The sequence below is a fragment of the Eulemur rufifrons genome, chromosome 20, assembly GCF_041146395.1.
Source record: "Eulemur rufifrons isolate Redbay chromosome 20, OSU_ERuf_1, whole genome shotgun sequence".
Taxonomy (NCBI): domain Eukaryota; kingdom Metazoa; phylum Chordata; class Mammalia; order Primates; family Lemuridae; genus Eulemur; species Eulemur rufifrons.
In genome coordinates this window covers 32,814,613-32,834,011 of record NC_091002.1, presented here as the reverse complement: position 1 = coordinate 32,834,011, position 19,399 = coordinate 32,814,613, and the positions used below count along the sequence as shown (strand labels likewise).

Sequence of the window (19,399 nt, the reverse complement as noted above, 5' to 3'; positions counted from 1 at the left end):
AGGTTTCCATCCTTCCTAATACAAAAAAGCTGTCATAAACGTTGAGATGATGGCTTTTTTTTAAGCATATCTGAGATCAACTTCATAAGCAGGACACCCACAGTAGAGTTAAAGAGAGAAATTCCCCTAATACAACAGGAAATTTAATAAAGGCTCTCTAATGTCACCTTGTTCTCCATGGTGGTCTTTGTAAGGATTTCTACTTTGTGTTAAAGGAAGAGCATCCCCACATAAATGACTCTACCTTAGGAAGCCATTTGAAAGTTGTTTGTTAAAACTAGTGTAGGAACTCTCAGTGCCCATCACTGTGTTGTTGCTGTGTTTTGTTTTGTTTTGTTTTGTTTTTTCACCACAGTGGTATATGCTTCTGAGCAAAGGGTCAAGTCTGGAGAAATGGGTAGGAAACTTCCTAAATTCTCACCAGTCTTTCAAATGGGCAGCCATCACAGCAATAACTAAGATAGGTAGTGTTGTTTTAAAAAAGAAAGAAAGAAATTGGTAACTATGTCAGGTAACGGACATGTTAATTAATTTGTTGTGGTCATTATTTCACAGTGTATACATCTATCAAAACATCAACTTATATAACTTAAATATATACAATTTTTATTTGGCAATTATACCTCAATAAAGCCAAAAAAAAGAAAGATAGGTAATGTTTTTTCCATCTCAACATCAATATCCACTGCCTTCACAGCATTTATCCCAGTGTGTAATTAGGTATTCATTTGTTTAATTGATTACAAACTATCTTCCCTGCTAAAGTATTACTTCTGTGAGGCCAAAGGACCATGTCGGATTCATGAATAATTCACTCTCCAGTTCCTAGCCCAGTGTCTGCCCTTTTAAGCACTTGATAAATATTTATTGTTGAATGTAGTTCTGAGAAAGTAGGTTCTTCTAGGCACAGATTTGAGTTCAGTAAAATACAACGAAAGTGTTATGTTTATCAGCCAGTATTAACAATATTAGTAAGAGATAGAATATGATGTCTCTTCCTGATTATTCTACGGTTCTAGGGTTGTAAATAATTGAAGCTGGTAATTGATGTCTCTATGCAAGCACCAGTTCTTCCTAAATAAGGGAGAGTTACAAACCATTGAGCTAGCTGGAAGAAAGCACGTTTAGAGATCTTGTTATGTAGGGGAGGGTGTGGCGGGTATAACAAAGGAGTATGGAATGAAAGGAGGAACAGAACAGGACAGACTATAGTGACAGACTAGCTTCAGGTTAGTGTCCTTGAACTGCCTATAACACTTAATAGACAACTGTGTAGGAGAAGGAAAGTGTGTGAGTATGTATGTACCGAGTGGGGTTATCAGATCCATTGGAAGAATCAGATCTACAAGAAAGTCCACATGAGTTTATTATATCACAAAGATCTGGCAGTAACAATTATGCTAGTTTAAACTTGGAAGGATGTAGACTAAAATGTCAACAACGTCTTGAGTACTAGGATTCTGAGCAGTGTTTTTCTATTACATACTTTGTGCTTTTCTGTTTTCCAGTGTTTCTACAATAAATTCATGAATATTATATAACCAGAGTTTTTTTTTAATGTATAACTTTTTCCATTTATGTTTAGTGCAAATTATTTATTTTATACTCTCCTGGAATGCAAATGAAAATCTGCCGTAAAAAACACACACTCCAGGTATTACTGAGTTATCAGGTAATTTGGCAGCCTTAATGCTTGAAATGTTTTATTGATATTAGGAGTTCTTAAGCTATTTAATTTTTTTTTTTACTTAAACTTCTAGAAAAGCATGATTTTTTTTTTCCTTTTCTACAAGCACTAATTTTTGTCTAGAGGTTTTACAGTTTAACATGCAACCTGACCTCTGTACTTTCTATGTGACCTAATGAATCTATAGATCATTTTAATGAGCTCATTTGACTCTGGAGAAGATCCTTGCATATCAATTTTAATGTAAATGAATTCTGTCCTAAAGACTAATAATTGCATTGGAAGCTGATTATAAAATTGTGCTATTAATTTTGACATTTTATATTCACTTCAGACTTCCTATATTATCATGTTTTATTATCTATGCTGCAGAATAGAAATAAATGTGTTTTATTATTTGCTGGGGATGTTTAAACTAAAGCTTAATGGGTTTTATTCTGGCATACTTTAATGTCCCCCAAATTCCTCTACTTGCAAATTATTTTAATTACAAATGAGCTAATTTCCAATAACACTTCCTCTACACTGCAGAGTATCTGCTTTAAAACAGGCATATTTAAAAAGTAAAATAAAAACCCAACTAGTTGGTGTCAGCTTTTGTCTTGCTAGTATAATTCTATCAAATTTTTTTGGAAAATTCATTAATCCGTTATGTTTGAAATCTCATCCTTTTGCTCTCTAGTTACCATTGTTCTTCCTAAGATCTTTAAGTCATCACAGTAAATGGTAGAGTTATTCTAGACTTGCAATTCCCAATACAGAAGCTACTAACCACATGTGGCTATTGAGAACTTGAAATGTGGCTACTCCAAATTGAGATGTGCTGTAAGCCTAAAACACACACTGTATTTCTAACACCTATTATGGAAAAAAGAATGAAAATATCACATTGTAGAAATGGTGAATTTTGGTTATATTGGGTTTAATAAAATGCATTACTAAAATTAATTTCACCTCTTTTCCCCTTTTTAATGCAGCTACTGGAAAAGTTAAAATTTCATTTATGACTCACATTGTGGTCAACATTATGTTTCCATTGGATAGTGCTACTTTGGAGCTTGTTTCTTCACCAAGGAGACATGTTCTACCAAAGTTTATTGATTAATAAAGTGCCCAGCCCCTACATACAACATCAAGCCTTGACAAAACAGTATCCGCTCAAGCGTTCTCCCATTATATCAGTGCCCACTGGACCTCATTGAGATTTCCTGCTGTGCATGGCAGCACAGGAATTTTCCCCTGTCTCACCTGTGCATTTGTTTTTCAGAAACATTTCCTATCAATCATAGACATGTAAGTCTCAGTCATTCTTCATTAGATGAGGCTGGGTCGTCATACAATAGTTCAAGGGTTAGCACAGCAAACCAGCTGACAAGAACTTGAACTCAGCAATTAAGAGCTTAATGAAACAGAAAATGACTTGCTTGAGCTAACAGTAATTGCTGGTGTCTGCAATTTAGTGTGCATATGTGTGTGCATTCCATCCACGGGCACCAGCATAACATGTAAGAACACACTCTCATGATATCTTCTCTAGGTTTTTGTCAAGAGCTTTTACCTTTTAAAAAGAATCTTCAGCACCTGAGACACTCTGAAGCATGCACGTATTACTGCTTTTTTTGTTAAAGGTTTGTGAACCAATTTTTGACACAGTGCTTTCTTTGTTTATTTATTGAGCTGAAATTTACATAACGTAAAATTAAATTAGTTTTGTAGTGAACAACTCAGTGGCATTTAGTACATTCATAAAGTTGTGCAACTACTACTTCTATCTAATTCCAAAACTTTTCCATCACTTGCTTAAAACCCTGTACCCATTAATCAGGTACTCCTCACTCCCCTGTTCCCTGAGCCCCTGGTAACTACCAATCTGCTTTCTGTGTCTATGGATTTACCTCTTCCTGATATTTAATAGAAGTATAGTTACACAATATATAAATTTTTGTTTACCTTCTTTCCCCTGGCTTGTTTTTGAGGTTCATCCACATTGTAGCATATATAAGTACTTCATCCCTTTTTTGCTGAATAATATTACCTTAAATAGATATATCACATTTCATTTATCCATTCATCTGTTGATGGATATTGGGTTCTTTCTACCTTTTGGCTAGTATGAATGTGCCACTATGAACATTCCTGTGCAAGGACTTGTTTGAGTGCCTGTTTTCAAGTTATTTTGGTTGTATACCTAGGAGTGAAATTGCTGTTACCACAGTGGCAACATAATGTTTTCAAATGTATAAAATGAAATACTTAGGGTTATAAAGGAAAGCAATTATGTTGATATAGAGATATCAAAACATTTAAAAATATGTGTTTCGGGTATATGCATTTCTTGATTTTACAATGTAATAAGATCTAATGGCAGATCTAACAACTGCCATGCATTCAAAGTGCAAATGCAAGGTGTCTGCAGCAATTGTAATATGATATGACAAGGTTTGTGTTTTCTTGGTTACAGGTCCTTTCGATATACTGGGATTTGTTGCCTATTAAAGACTTATGAAAGTAAAAATGTATTTTTTTTCCCATCCAAATTCACGAAATCCTGAACTCCATTTAAATGAGCCCAGAGATCTACAATTAAGAACCCCAGTTAAGAATCCCTGCTTTTGGGGAGAGGGAGTGATTATAGCAAATGGACTCCGTAATAGCCCCTTCTTCTCTCTCTCTCACCACCATTCTCCCGTCTTGTCTTTTGTCTTCAGAAATCTAAGCTTAGCAGGATCAGCTTGGATAGGTGTAGATTCATTGCACTGGAGGTCAGAGAATCAATATACTCCATCCAGAGACAGTATAATTGGGTTTTAAGTTGTTATCTTTCACTATTTTCCATATCAGATTAAATTTAATAATTTCTATATAACTCAAACACTTAAAATAACTTTTCTAAACTTAATGTTATGTAGTATCTTAGAGTATCTAAAGTTCTTACACATACATCATCTCATTTAATCCTCTTAATATTGCATCAGTGGGTGCTGTAGTATGAGCACCTGCTGTCATTACCTTGGTTTTAGGAGGAGGAAGCTCAGATACAGAATAGTTTAGTCAATTAAGTTCAAAAAGCAAGTACAGTGGGGCTAGAACCTAGGGCATGTAGCAAATAAAAACTTTAAGTGCTTTCTCTATTGGACCAGAAAACTAATGTATCTAAACTTAATTGTTTGTTTGGTTTTTCAGTGTAAAGAATAGTTGCTCTGAAAATAAAAATCACCATATTATAAACTGGTCTTTTATATGAAAAGAGCATTAGCATGAGAATATTACAGTTCAGTCCTATAAAGCTCAATCTTTTCATCATCTCAGGGGATATGTCTCATAGATAGAGACTACACATTCAAACAGGATATTTTCCTATTGGAAAAGGTAAGAATGTTTTTAATAACTGAGTTTTTTTTTTAACAGAATATTATGGGGGTACAAACATTTTGGTTACGTGAAATGCCTTTGCCTCGCCCAAGCCAGGCCCTTCCCCCATACAGTGCACTCCGCCTCCATTAGTTGTGAGTTTACCCACCTCCACCCACCCCTCTACCTGACGGGCACCCAATGAATAACTGAATTTTATTATTACCTGAAAAGAAAAACAAAATAGCATTCAATTTGTATTTGAGGAAATCCAAAAACAGCATATAGTCCTGTAGGCTCAGAGAAATTTCCCTAGAGAGGATTTCCTGCAATCAACAAATACCTAAATAATTTCTGCAAAAATGCAGTCCTATATGTCATTGTGTTCTTGGTTTGAGTGAAAGAAAATCCATTTTTGAGCAGATTAGGTTTTTCACTCTCCCAAAGTTATTTATTCAAATTTTTAATGTTTCTATTATGTTACTTTCTCCTACGTGCTTCAAGCAGAACACACCTTATTCCAACAGTAAAGAAAAGAAAGGATGCTGAGCTCTGGCTATAAATATTTTATCATATATAGAGTCAAAGATCACAGGGGGGCAGAAAAGTAGCAGGAAACAAATGTGATGTTGTTTTCAAATCCTCAGAGGAGGTTTATGTGAAACTGTCTTTGCCAGCTTGTTTTCTGCTTGGCTTTTACACTGTCAAACCTGGTAATGGAAACCTTTTGTGTGTCTGGAATTTACCTAGTATATGAGGGGTACAGCATCCAACTGAAAGTGTAAAATTATCCATGTTATAAAGTATATGCAAAGAAAAAGCTATTGCAAATGGCACAGTTGTGAAGATATATTTTCAAGAAGGATGATCCATAATTAATTTCTTCTGGAAAGGTTCTATCCTAGTAAAAACAAAAGATTAAAAGATAAAATGCGTGTTATGTATTCTCCATATTCTTTTTCTCCTCTTACCCAATGCCTCAGAGTTGCTGGAAGACTTCAACCTAATGGGATTTAGCATCTTTCATGATTTCATAACCCATTGGAGTTTATTTGGCCGGAACTCAATATTAATGAGGCCAAGGTCTTAAGTCTATTCTCCTTGGGGGAGGAGGGAGTTCTGTTTCCTAACATAATGGTACAGACCACATATCAAACCTACCATTCGCAAATTGCATCTCTAGGCACGAGGGGAAGTGGATGGAAAGGTGCATAACACAGCAACTGTTATGAGGTTGCAGAGCTGATGGAATCCATGTCATCCTGCCACTACCTTAAAATGTATCTGCATAAGTGCTGTCGTCCTTGGATGTAAGCAGGGAAGAGAAAAAGCATGCTGGGACTAGAACTGTTTGTGCTAGGATAGGTGATGGTAAGTCTTTCTTCTATTTTACTTACAATAGAATTTTAGAATTTTTAGTAATTTGCCAATGAGCTTATTAATATATCCATATCTCAGGGTCAGGGATATAATGCAATATTTATATTTTTGAATGCATACCATGAACAAACACCTGATGGTCAACATCCCCAATATTGAGGGGCCAAATTACTAGAGCATCTAGGTAAATAAAAGGTACAAAATGGCATAAACTTATGTCAAAACTTAGTTATGCGTCTCTCATGGATGCTTCTCTAATGGATGTATTCCTTTTTATAACACACATGCACACACACCTCACAATCATAGAACTGCTTATCTTGGCTGTAAGTCAAAATGAGAGTGAGCTAGGACATTTGGGTTTTTTTTTTTAATTAGTCACAGATGGCAAAAATGCTTTTGGCATTAAGAGCAAAGTTCAACGACTAAAATGCTGCTTGGGATGGTTTTGTACCTAGTAAAATCCAAGAGCTAATATTTTTTACTATTTATTATTGGCCAGATACTTTACATAAGCCATTTTCATTTTATCATAAAGACCACTCCATGTTATAGAAAATGGTGTTCATCTCCATTTCTTAGATGAGTAAATAATCTCAGGGAATAATGAATCGCCTCAAATCATACAGCTATTACAAAGGAAAGACAGTCTGTTGATACTAAAGCTAAACCCTTCCTCATGAAGGTTGGAAATGCAACTATTAAATTTAATTGGCATTCTCTTATCAAGTACCTCCTATTAAGATGTACGTTATTAACAGTTTCAGAATGATGTACCTGTTATCTGAACGTAGTCCACAGAACACTCACACTGCTTTTATAAGTCAGTATAATGCAATATATCAATATAACAAAATGACTGTGATGTGCACCGTCTAGGGGATGGACACGCTTGAAACTCTGATTGGGGGGTGGAAGGGTAGGGCAATGGCAATATATGTAATCTAAACTTTTATACCCCCATAATATGCTGAAACAAAAAGAAATAAATATAAAAAATTGTTCTTGTACCCCATGAATATATATAAATAAAAAACAAAGGGGAAAAGATAGTAATGCTAATATGGCTTTATCAGGGATATATAAAGGTTGTTTCATGACATATTTAAAGAGAAAGAAATACGAGAGGAGAGGTTTAGTGATGATCTGGGCATGTACTAAGGTAAGTTTATGATATCTAATATTTCTTTGGTTAATTTGGTTCTTTGTAATATAAATAAAAAATTAAAAGTAATACTAATTCTTAGGAAATAAACTCAAAGCAAAAAATGGTTAATTATGTAGAAAATGTAATATAATGGTACTAATAAAGTATAAAAATACATAAGATGCATTTAATTAGCTTTATTTTTCTGAATCAAGGTATTACTTTTGTAAAATATATTGAATTTTCTTATTGTTATGCAGTCGACCCATATGATCATGTCAATCCTAAAATTGCATTCCATGACAAGGTGACTTGTCTTCTGACACTATAAAATATTTGAAACGAGTATCACAAGACTCTGAAAAGAGACTGTCTACTTGTAGCCAATTTCAGACGAAATTAAAGGCAGCTTTCAGAACCATCCTTCTAAGATTTCTTGTTACCTGTGTAAGGCATTGCTTTTTAGCAAGTCCTACTTATCTTAGCAATAATAGTTTAAAACATAGAGCATGCTTTTGAGAAGATAATTTTAGTAACAAATTACTTTCAATGAACTACAAATAAGTCAATGTTAAATTTAAGCATTTAAAGATATTGAGAATAAACTTATTTGGAAAACCTTCACAACAGCTTTAAAACATAAATTCATATTTTTAACAGGGTCTAAACATTTTTCAAATACATTAGATACTTAAAGTTTGATTTCTCCATTGTTTATGTCACAAAAGTACTGGCATTTTTAAAGAAAGTACATGTCGCTAAGGATGCACATTGTGCACCTACAGTTCACTCATACGTGTAAATGAAAGAAAAGCAGGTTTTTCTTCTTTTTATCCAAGGAGAAAAATGGAGCAGTCTTCTGGGTGTTTAGGTTGACCTGCATGGACAAGGTGAACTATCAATGTATAATTACTTTCAGGGAAATTTTCCTTGAACTTGTCTGAAAATTGGATGAGCAGTGATTAATATCAGGCAGAAGAAAAGACCTGGGATCAGGAATTTGTCTTTTTAAAATTGATGTATCATACTTACATGTATTTTGGGGGTATATGTGATATTTGGATACTTGTATACAATGTGTAATGATCAAGTCAGGGTAATTGGGATATCCATCGCCGGAAACATTTGTATTTTCTTTGTACTAGTAACATTACAATTCTTTTCTTCTAGCTATTTTAAAATATGCAATAAATTATTGTTAACTATAATTTTCCTAGTGTATTGTTGAATACTAGAACTTATCCCTTCCAGTTGTATTTTTGTACCCATTAACCAACTTCTCTTCATTTCTCCCTCCCACTCTTCCCTTTCCAGCCTCTGGTAACCATCATTTTCTCCCTACCTCCATAAGATCTACCTTTTTAGCTCTCACATATGAGTGAGAACATGCAACATTTGTCTTTCTGAGCCTACCTTATTCCACTTAATATAATGACCTCTAGTTCCATCTCCATCCATGTTGCTGCAAATGACAGGATTTCATTCTTTGTTGTGGCTGAATAATTTTCCACTGTGCATATATACAGACCACATTTTCTTTATCCATTCATTCATTGATGTACACTTTGGTTAATTTTGTATTGGCTAATATTGAATAGTCCTGCAGTAAACATGAGAGTGTAGATATCTCTTTGATAATACTGATTTCCTTTCTTCTGGATATATGCCCAGCAGTAGGATTTCTGGATCATATGATAGTTCTATTTTTAGTTCTCTGAGGAACTTCCATACTGTTTTCCATAATGGCTGTACTACTTTACATTCTCACCAACTGTGTATAAGTGTTCGCATTTCTCTGCATCCTTTCCAACATTTGTTATTTTTTTATCTTTTTGCTAGTAGCCATTCTAACTGAGGTGAGATGGTACCTCATTGTGGTTTTGATTTACAATTCTCTGATTAGTGATATTGAGCAGTTTTTCATACACCTGTTGGCCATTTGTCTGTCTTCCTTAGACCTATTGAGGTCTTTTGTATATGTTTTAATTGTATCATGTGTCTGTTGCTATTGAGTTGTTGGGTTCCTTATACATTCTGGTTATTGACACCTTGTTGATGGATAGTTTGCAAATAGTTTCTCCCATTCTGTAGGTGTGTCTTCATTTTGTTTTCTTTGCTGTGCAGAAGATTTTTAGCTTGATGTAATCAATTTGTCTGTTTTTGCTTTTGTTGCCTGTGCTTTTCAGGTCTTACCCCAAAACTCTTTGCCCAGAACAATGGCCTGGCGCATTTCCCCCAAAATTTTCTCGTAGCGGTTTCATAGTTTCAGGTCTAACATTTAAGTCCTTAATTCATTTTGAGTTGATTTTTAATATGGTCTAGACCCCTAAAGATAGGGGTCTAGTTTCATTCTTCTGCATATGGATATTCAGTCTTCCCAGCACCATTTATTAAAGGGACCATCCCTTCCCCAATGTATGTTCTTAATGCTTTTGTTGAAAATGAGTTGGCTGTAAGTGCATGGATTTATTTCTCTATTCTCTAGTCTGTTCCATTGGTCTTGGTGTCTGTTTAGATGCCATTACCATGCTGTTTTGGTTACTATAGCTTTGTAGTATAATTTGAAATCAAGTAATATGCTATCTCCAGCTTTGTTCTTTTTGCTCAGGATTGCTTTAGCTATTCGAGGTCTCTTGTGGTTTCATGTGAATTAGGATTGTTTTTGCTATTTCTCTGAAGATGTCATTAGTATTTTGAGATAGGGATTGCTGGAATTTCTCTTTTTAATAGGAGAGAATACTTGTTTTCAGTTCCTGAATTTTTCATGAAGAATATGGAATATGTATTTAGTCCCTTTCTATCCTATCTGTAGTATTTATTATTCACTCATTTATATGGCACTGCTGTGCTGAACCATAAGTAAGGTTAGGAACTTGTAAGATTTACATACGACTTTGGTTCAGCCAATGTGTATCCAGCCAATCCTCATTATTTGTGATCTCATATTTGCAAATTTGCCTTCTCCTGTTTTTTACATTTTTGTGCTTAATGGTGGTGATTCTGCTGTGTGAAATGTCCCCCCAGCGTAGTGCTAAGATGCCATCTAGGGTTCCTAAGCACAAGAAAGCTGTCATATGCCTTATGGAGAACATATATCTGTGTTAGAAAAGCTTTACTCAGGCATAAGTTACAGTGATGTTGACTGTGAGTTTAATCCTAATGAATCAACAATATATATTAAATAGGGTGTCTTTAAACAGAAACACACATAAAACAAGGTTACATATGGATTGTTTGATGCAAATATTGGGGCCAGAGACTTGCAGAAACCTAACTTTGTATTTTCCCTGAGAACGGTGGTTCAGTATTTGTTAATTCCATGTTTGTGGTGACTTTATAAATCATAACTACTGAAAATAATGAGAATTGACTGTATTAAAAATGTACAATTGCCAATTAGTGGGCTTGGCCCTAGAGATTTTGGGACTAAAAGCACAGTTCCTGCTCCAATAAGGTTCACCATCTATTGGAGAGATGGATTCACAGTGGAATAATTATATACAGTAGAGAAAGTGCTATGGTACAGATGCCGGCAAGGTGCTATGGGGAGGTGCTAACACTACCTGGAGCTGTCAGGTAATAATATACAGATCTGTGCATTCCTGAGAAAAATGATAGAAACAGTAAAGAAAGGCTATATTGCTTATAGGAGAATGTAAAGTAAATGAGGTTATATATTTATTTTTAAACAGAGCATAATGTTGGTGGGATTCTGAGTCATGTTGCTATACCATGTCGTTACAGAAATACACTATGGTGAAATGCTTCCACATCTTGCCAAAATGAACACTGAGGAAAAATGAAGAAGACTGAAGAACACCAACGAAAACTTGCAGAACAGAAATAGCCACCCTCCTTTGGAGTCTTTAATTCATCCACAGCCATCATAAAAAGGTAGGGGAATAAATTACATTATGGTTTTGCGCTTTTGAAATTTATCTGGAATTATATAATACTTAAAAATCTGAAAACTGCATGTATTCATTTAACACATATTCACTGAGTGACTTCTGCTGGCCTGCAAACTGTTCTAGGCACGAGGACCTAAAAAGGCGACAGTAGGGCCTTGCAGGAGCTGTCACTCTAGTAGAAGGGGTGAGTAAGTAAATAAATGAAGAGGCAACTGGCAGACCTTGGTCATGTTTATGAACATGGTTAATGAGATAAGGAGTGATTGAGGGGCTACTTTAGTCTGGGTGTCAGAGCAGACCACTTAGAGCATTTGAGCTGAGAGTTGAGTGATAGCAAAGAGCCAGCCATGTAGGGTCTGAAGATAAAACCTTCCACGTGCCACGGACCAGGATTTCCACAGATATGTTCAAGGCTCCTAAAGCTTGCATTGCTTTAAGAGAGAGGATTTGGAGAAGCATGACATAAGGGTTGAAATTGGAGAGCCTTTTAGACATGAGAAAGCGTCTTGATTTTATTCCAATGAAGATGTAAGTTACAGGAGAGTCATTTAGCAGGGAAATGAAAGACTTTATATTTTTACAGGGTTGTTCTGCTTTAAGATAGCTAACTAGTAGGCTTGGGGGCGGGGTACAGGAGTGGAAAACAGGCTGCTCTCAATGTAGGTCAGGGATGCTGGTCAGTTGGCTTACGGATGTGGTATTGGAGAAGGATGGATCTGAGCTATTTCGGATCTGCTTCAGAGCATAGTTGACCACCAGTGCTCTTTATGGATCTCCAAAGATAATTCTTGTTTCCATGTGTAGGGTGTGCCATCCATTTGTGTTTTCATACACAGTAGTCAAGTTGTAACGTATTCTACTGTTTCAAAGAACTGTTTGTAATGAATATGTTTGTAGCCTGCTGCTGAGACTTAGAGGGGGTTGATGTCAAATTGTGAAAAGAAAGAAAATACTGCCTGGAAATCTCATATTCTAGGTGCGTAATCTTGTAACACTGGGAGACTTGAGCTTTCCAGGTGTATTCGCAACTCCTCTCCTGCTTCCTGCAGGGCTCCTGACTTCTGAGAACATTGTTGCTCAAACCACTGAGAGGCAGCCTGTATGAAGGGTGCCCTTCCAGAAGAGAAACATATGAGATATGTGAGGACTAGGGCTTTGGTCAGTCAAGCATGACTTCAAGACCAACATCTTCATACTGGGTTATTCCTAGATGGAACGTTGAAGGGAAAACTAAAATTCAACTTAAAATTGATATTTTAAAGAGGGGAGACTGTATGGATTTAAGCAATGTTTGCCAGAGAGACTGACGCTCAGTGCAGCAAGGGTTTCACGTCCTGGAGTGTGTAACCATCGTGCAGAGCTCGCAGGGGGCAGGAAAGGGTAAGAAATACATACGATGACCTTGGCAGGTAGGTCCAAGTTTGCAAGAAGCCAACAGCCAGTTGGAGTATGGACCACCCTGAAGTCTGCAGTTCAGAAGAGTTATTCATAATTACTCAGCTGAACGATATTTTAAGATCTCAGCAAAGTGCACTCATGCTTTTCAATACTCATAACTGTCTGAAATGATTCTAAACTTGTATGCCATGGGCATTCTTCCTTCCTCCACCCCAGATCCCTTTCATAAGCTCTTGGTCATCAGAAAACAGCCTCAGTGCAGCAATTATACAGTGTCAGATAGTTGAAAAGACTCATGAGACTCCACAGGTTCTCAGGGGAGACAAGTCTCAAGCTTACTGAAGGGTATTTTATGCCCCACAGCTCAGGTAACTAAAAGCAAGCTTTGTGAACAGGTAAACAGGTACGAACCGTCAATCGATACAGTTTCAATGAACAGCATAAACAAGCTGGTACAGGATGCCTGTGAGGGAATTGTAGACTTTTAACAGCACATTATAAATCACTGAGATGGTATGTTTCAGCTCTATCTTGGCCAAGAATCAATACCATGTTTCCTGGTGCCCATCAAGATAAGCACAGAGGTACCCAAGATCAACTGCAAGTTAGCCCTTTCCTCATGCACTCAGAGAATTGAGCCATGATAAAAACATCATAGAAGACCTAAAGATGATACAGTACATTCCATGATGGGTCTTGTCATCCACTGGACTGTATACAACTCTGTTTAGCTGAAGAGATCATGAAAAGGCTGGGCCTTTCAAATGGAAGTCAACGTTCATGAAAGAAGTGACTGCATTCTGGAGCAATAAGGATGAAGTAAACTAGAAAGAGTAAAGGTGTTTTAGGTTTGTTTCCCCAGAAGCAGATGGTGAGACAAAAAAAAAAAATAAAAAAAATTGGACACTGGTATTTATTTGGGAGGTGATGCCAGTATTCCTTTGTAGGGTAGTGGGGATGTGAGACAGAGAAAAGAAGGAATACAGAAAAGATGTCTCGTCACTGCTGTGACTAAGAGGGACACAATTCCATTAGGTAATTCTGGAATACAGTATAGAACATAGCTTGGATTTATCCCAACCAAGGGCATAGGAATTAGGATATTTAGCCACCTTCTCCCATCTGCCTTGGCTAAGGGCTGCTCCCTTAGGTGGAAGCAGGGAGTGTAAGGCCATACATGTAGACCATGGAACTCCAGCAGCCAGAGGAAGATGCCAGGTAAAGAGTGCCAAGTGTTTGCCATTGGAAACCACCATCAGGTCCACATGCACACAGATGATGAATGCCAAGGGGATATGTATGGATGGAGCACATACAGTTTCTACTATAAGAAGTGACAACAATGATGACAGTAATGTTCATATAAATAGAGCTTTCACTGATTAAGTAATTATAAGCCAGCTACTATACCAAATGCTTTATATACATTTTATCATTTAATTCCTATTTATTTGTTGAACACCCACTCTGTGTCAGGTGGGAGACATACAGAATCACCACAATCCTGCAGCATATATACTGTTCTAGTCTTTAGTTTATAGATGAGCACGTAAAACTCAGCAAAGTTAACCAAATTCTTTGAAATAACACATACAGGAAATAGAGTTGGGATTCAAACCCTAGTTTGTTTGCCTCTAGGACTAAACCTTGGGCAACATTGTAATCCTTAATTAACTAATCATTGATATTTTTCTGAGACCCATCTATTGCAAAGTTGGTAGGTACTATTTAGATTCTGAGACACGAAGCAAAAATTGCCTCTGTTCCCAAGGAGCTCTATATTTGTAGAAGAGAAAGACAAAAAAAAAAAAAAAAAAAAAAAAGTCGTGTTATAAAGGCTTTAATGGAAGTATGTTGCAGCTATTGAATAGAATTGAGAGAGTATCACTCATTGCTGCATAAAAAATGACCCGTAACTTAGTGTCTTAAACGATTAGCATGTATTATTGCTCACGAGTCTAGGGGTGAGTTGGGGAGTTCTACTGAGGTGGGCCAAGCCTGGCTGATCTTAGCTGGGTTTGCTTATCATCTGCAATCAGCTGACAGGTTGGCGGGAGGCTTGATAGTCTAAGATGACTTCACTAACATGTCTGGTGATTGACTAGATGTGGCTAAGGCAGCTGGCCAGGACTTATTCAATGGTAACTTATTGAATGCTTATTCAATAGAATGAGTGAAAAGTGTGCAAGGCTTCCCAAGGCTGAGAACAATTGCTACTGCTATATAGGCCAAAGAAAATCACAGCCAGCCCATATTTAAGGGATGGAGGAATAAATAGTGCACTTCCTAGTAAGAGGAGTTTCAAAGTCACATTGCAAAAGGACACTGACACAGGAAGGGAAAGAGCTAGATTGCAAACAGTGTACCAGGAAGAAAACATCTGAATAAAGCTTACAGAGTGCATTGGCATTCCCCAGCCAAATAAGATAGGAAGAGAATTTAAGGCAAGAAGGAGAGTGTATGTTCAAAGACACAGAAATACAGCCTCACAGTGCTGTCAGGTGACTTGAGAATGAAGGCATCTAAGTGGTGAGGGATAGAGAGGAAGATTAAAGTCTAGAAATATGCAAAATGTACCAGAATTCAGGAAAATAAAATTTAAATTTCAGAAAGAATAATATGTTTATGAAAAAGTCATAAATGGGAAGATGAGCAAAGTCTGGTCAATGGATGGATGGATGGATGGTTGGTTGGACAGATTTTCAGAGCAATATGGTTAACAAAATTCTAAGATTATCTCTTATAAAAGGATTTGTAGGATTTATATTTATTTCAAAAAAGAAGGGAGGGAGGAAATACCTTGGTTCATACTTGAAGAAAAAGATGTGGTTGAGAGTGGGCATGAAGGAAAGAACTTTGCAACGTATAACTGTGTTTGTGGCTTCAGGGAGATATTGCAAGGAGGTAGATCACATGATAGAAACTCTTTCTGTGGTGCACCCTTCATAAGCATAGTGAGTGGGTTTTGTGGATACCAATGAAGGGTTTGGCTTATGGTTCCACACAGAAATTCCAAGGTTCTAGACTCTCATAAGGCCAGGTTTTGGGGGCAGGTCTCTCTGAGGCCCATTGACATTAGTGATATATTTATATAGAGATCTGTGCATGTGTGTTTCCATTCGTGTATGTATACAAAATGGTAATTTTACATGAAGTAGATGCTTCACTCTGAGACTGAATTGTGTAAACTAAATAGCAGCCTTATTCTACAGTTTTCCAAAGCAACTTTCAATGTTCTCCTGGGCCTGTGTTTTAAGTGTTCTCCCAAATCATCAGGTGCAACAAATTTTAGTGTGAGGCTTAGCAGGCTGACATTAGCATCTCAAGCTCCTTGGAGGCAGAATGGGAACTTGACTGTGGAAATAAATACTGGCAAGACCCATGAACAGAAACCTGGGGCCAAAGTACCCACCCTTATTGGCTTGGGAAATGCATCACATTCATTCTCTTCCCAATATGTTGGTATTCTTTGCTTCCTATTTCTAAAAAGTAAGATAAAGATTAGCTGACAGATTTTTTGTTGTTGTTATCTCAGTGAAGAAGATGACAACATACTTGGCCAGTGGAACATCTTGTTCAATGACCCCTAAGTTGGTTATAAAAATAAAAGCAAAATAATGCCATTATATGCAGGGTGTCCTTGCTTGTAAGATGCTCCTTTATTTGATGTACCACTAATACACATAAAACACGGCCATTTGAACAACAACAACAAAAAAAAGATTAAGTTTTTAAAAGATAAAATAAGCAAAAAATAACATAGCTAAAGGAAAATAAATAACATAGTAAAAGCTGACAGCAAAGAAACAAAATCTAGTGAGTACTTTCTGGGGATTTAATAATGGATTAGTTAATTTTTCTTTGGGGAACAGGACACCACCCCATTGGATCTCCCCACCTCCCCTCCAGGGGTAATCTCAATCCTAAATCTGTCTAGCATTCCTTTGCTTAAAAAAAATGTTGCGCCAAACATGTACATATCTCTATGCAATATATTATTAAATTTAATATTGATCTCATAATCATGTAGTCTATAGATTTGTTCATTTAATTCAACATTTATGTTTCTAAGATTGGCCCATATTGTTGCATGTAGCTGTAGTTTATTTTCACAGCTAGTGATATTACATTGTGTTAATATTTCGTAATCCATTTATCTGTTCTTCTATAGATTGACATTTCTCGTTTCCATTCTGCTATTATGAACAATACTATGATCATTATATATTTTATAAATTTATATATAACTATATATAAATAATTACATGTAATTATATAATTATATATATAAACTTATAAAAATATATAAATATATGTATATTGATATATATATATCTCCTGGTGCCTGTGTAAGAGTTTTTCAGGGCAGTGTACATGGGAGTAGATTCCTAGGATATAAGATAAATAGGTGACTAATCATCTCAGTTTGTCTAGAAGTGAGGAGTTTTCCAGGATGCAAGATTTTCAGTGCTAAATGAGGATAGTCTCAGGCAAAATGGTTATAAGTGGTTCCCTTAAATATGTATTTGTTCAATTTGACAACATAGTACTAAACTCTTTCCCACAGAGTTGGTAGCAAATTACACTCCCAACAAGCAGTAAGTGAGTATTCCTTTTGAGCACCATTCTTTCTGTGCTTGGTGTTTCAATATCTTAATTTTTGCCAATCAATTGAGTGTGAAATGGAATCTTAACCGTAATTTGATTTTCCTGGTTACTAATGAGGTTCAACATCTTTTCACATTTTGTTCTCCATTTGTGTTTTCTCTTCTGTGAAATGCCTTCCATATCTTTGGTCTTTTTTTTCTGGTGGGTTGTTTTGTCAGACACATCTTACGCATCTCTGCATATTCTCTTGGTCTTACCAGCACTTAGATTAGTGCTACTGTTCAGTGTCATTTTGGACTGAATAATTCTTGTAGGATATTGTCCTGTGCATTGCAGCATGTTTAGTAGCATCCTTGGCCTTTCCCCACTAGAGGTCAATAGCACCCCCTAGTTGTGAAAATTAAAAAAAAAAATGCTTCTAGACATAAAGTATCTCTAGCCAGATGTTTCCCTGGGGGACAAAATTGTACCTGGTTGAGAAAAACTGACCTAGATCCTTAGCATTTTGCCCCTGTGGGAGAGAGGAGGGAACAAGGAAGATAAATTCCCTGCTTATTTCTTTTTCTAGGCTGTTCCAAGCCATATGTCTCTGTACAGCATGTTTAGAGGTATTGATTGTCATGTAGCAGATGCATTTGCTGGACCACTGGCTGTGTTTCTTCATGGTTCGTGGCAATCACCTTGTCTTGCTATCCGTCCTTTCCTTCCTCACTTCCTTTCTCATCTTTCTCCTACCTTTGAATTGCATATTCCAGCAAAAGCATTAGCAATTAATGCTTGTCTCAGGGTGAATTTCCTTGGGAAACTGAGCTAAAACAAGTAGTTATAGAAAAGATACCCTGTGCATAGGATTTTGGAATTGGATTACTGACCTGTCTGAAAGCAATAAAGAACACATATTTAGTGGTAAATTAGGATGACAATAAACCCTGGCAGGCAGCAGCATCACAATTATTTAAGCTTTCACCTGCAGTAAATTGGGCAAGGCTTAGGTGGAAGGCCAAGTGTTAGGAGATCTAGTAAGCTGCAGCACACAATGAATATGACAGCAATGATAATTATGTGGATTGTGGAGTAGGGTGGCTACTTTTTGACCTGCAAGAAGACAATGTTAGGCTGAGGGTGGTTCATTGTCAACTGAAGGCATGCTTTGAAAGCTAGAGGGCATCTATGGCTACTTTAAAAGAGACTTAATGTCTGATCATTGCAGGGAAGACTGTGATGAAATTCAGGGCCAGGATCTGACTATAAGGTTGGCAGAGCTGCAAAGGAGGTGGATACACAGCTTTGTAGGGTCTCCTATTTCACACTTAGAGCCATGCTGAGGCCTGGGATGAGTTCATTTGTGTGGATGAGCTTAAGGACCTTGAATTTCTAAATTCCCCTAAACCACCCTAGAAGACTGGAGCAATCCTTCTCCCTTGACAGAGAAGAATAGCCTCCTTTATCCAATGATTGTGTGAGAATCTCACCTGAATCATATGCCTTATAAGATGATTCTGGCTCTCCTTAAGATCTTTCCCTGCCACTCCTCATTGCCTCCACGCCGGTAACTAGAGTATAGACTCAGGAGAGAAGCATCAGCCCTTCTCCAGGAGGGAATAGGCTGCCCACTGAAAAATTGAAGTGCCTGGCTACTATGTGCCATACAAACCAAGGAAACCTACCTGGGAGTGGACCTCGAGTGTATTACAATGGTAGGGGGAAATGTATGAAGCTGGATCAGGGTATATTCGTTGATATAGAGACACACACTCACAACTCAAGATTCAGCTTTTTGTCAAGGACACTTGGAGATGATCCTGATAATCTTCTGGGGTGGTTCTTCAAAGATGTGGAAACAACCCAGTGCCCATCAATACATGAGTGGACTAATAAAATGTGGTATATGTATACCATGGAGTACTACTCAGCAAT

At 36.7% G+C, this 19,399-nt stretch overlaps 1 protein-coding gene across 1 annotated transcript in view; it reads left to right on the top strand.

The window, feature by feature from the left end:
* PAK5 (p21 (RAC1) activated kinase 5) overlaps window positions 1-19,399 on the top strand; it is a 248,104-nt gene that overhangs the window by 99,095 nt on the left and 129,610 nt on the right. The window contains exon 2 of the mRNA XM_069495955.1: window positions 11,310-11,459. The gene's annotated coding sequence lies outside the window, so the exon portion shown is untranslated. The remainder of the gene's footprint in view (window positions 1-11,309; window positions 11,460-19,399) is intronic.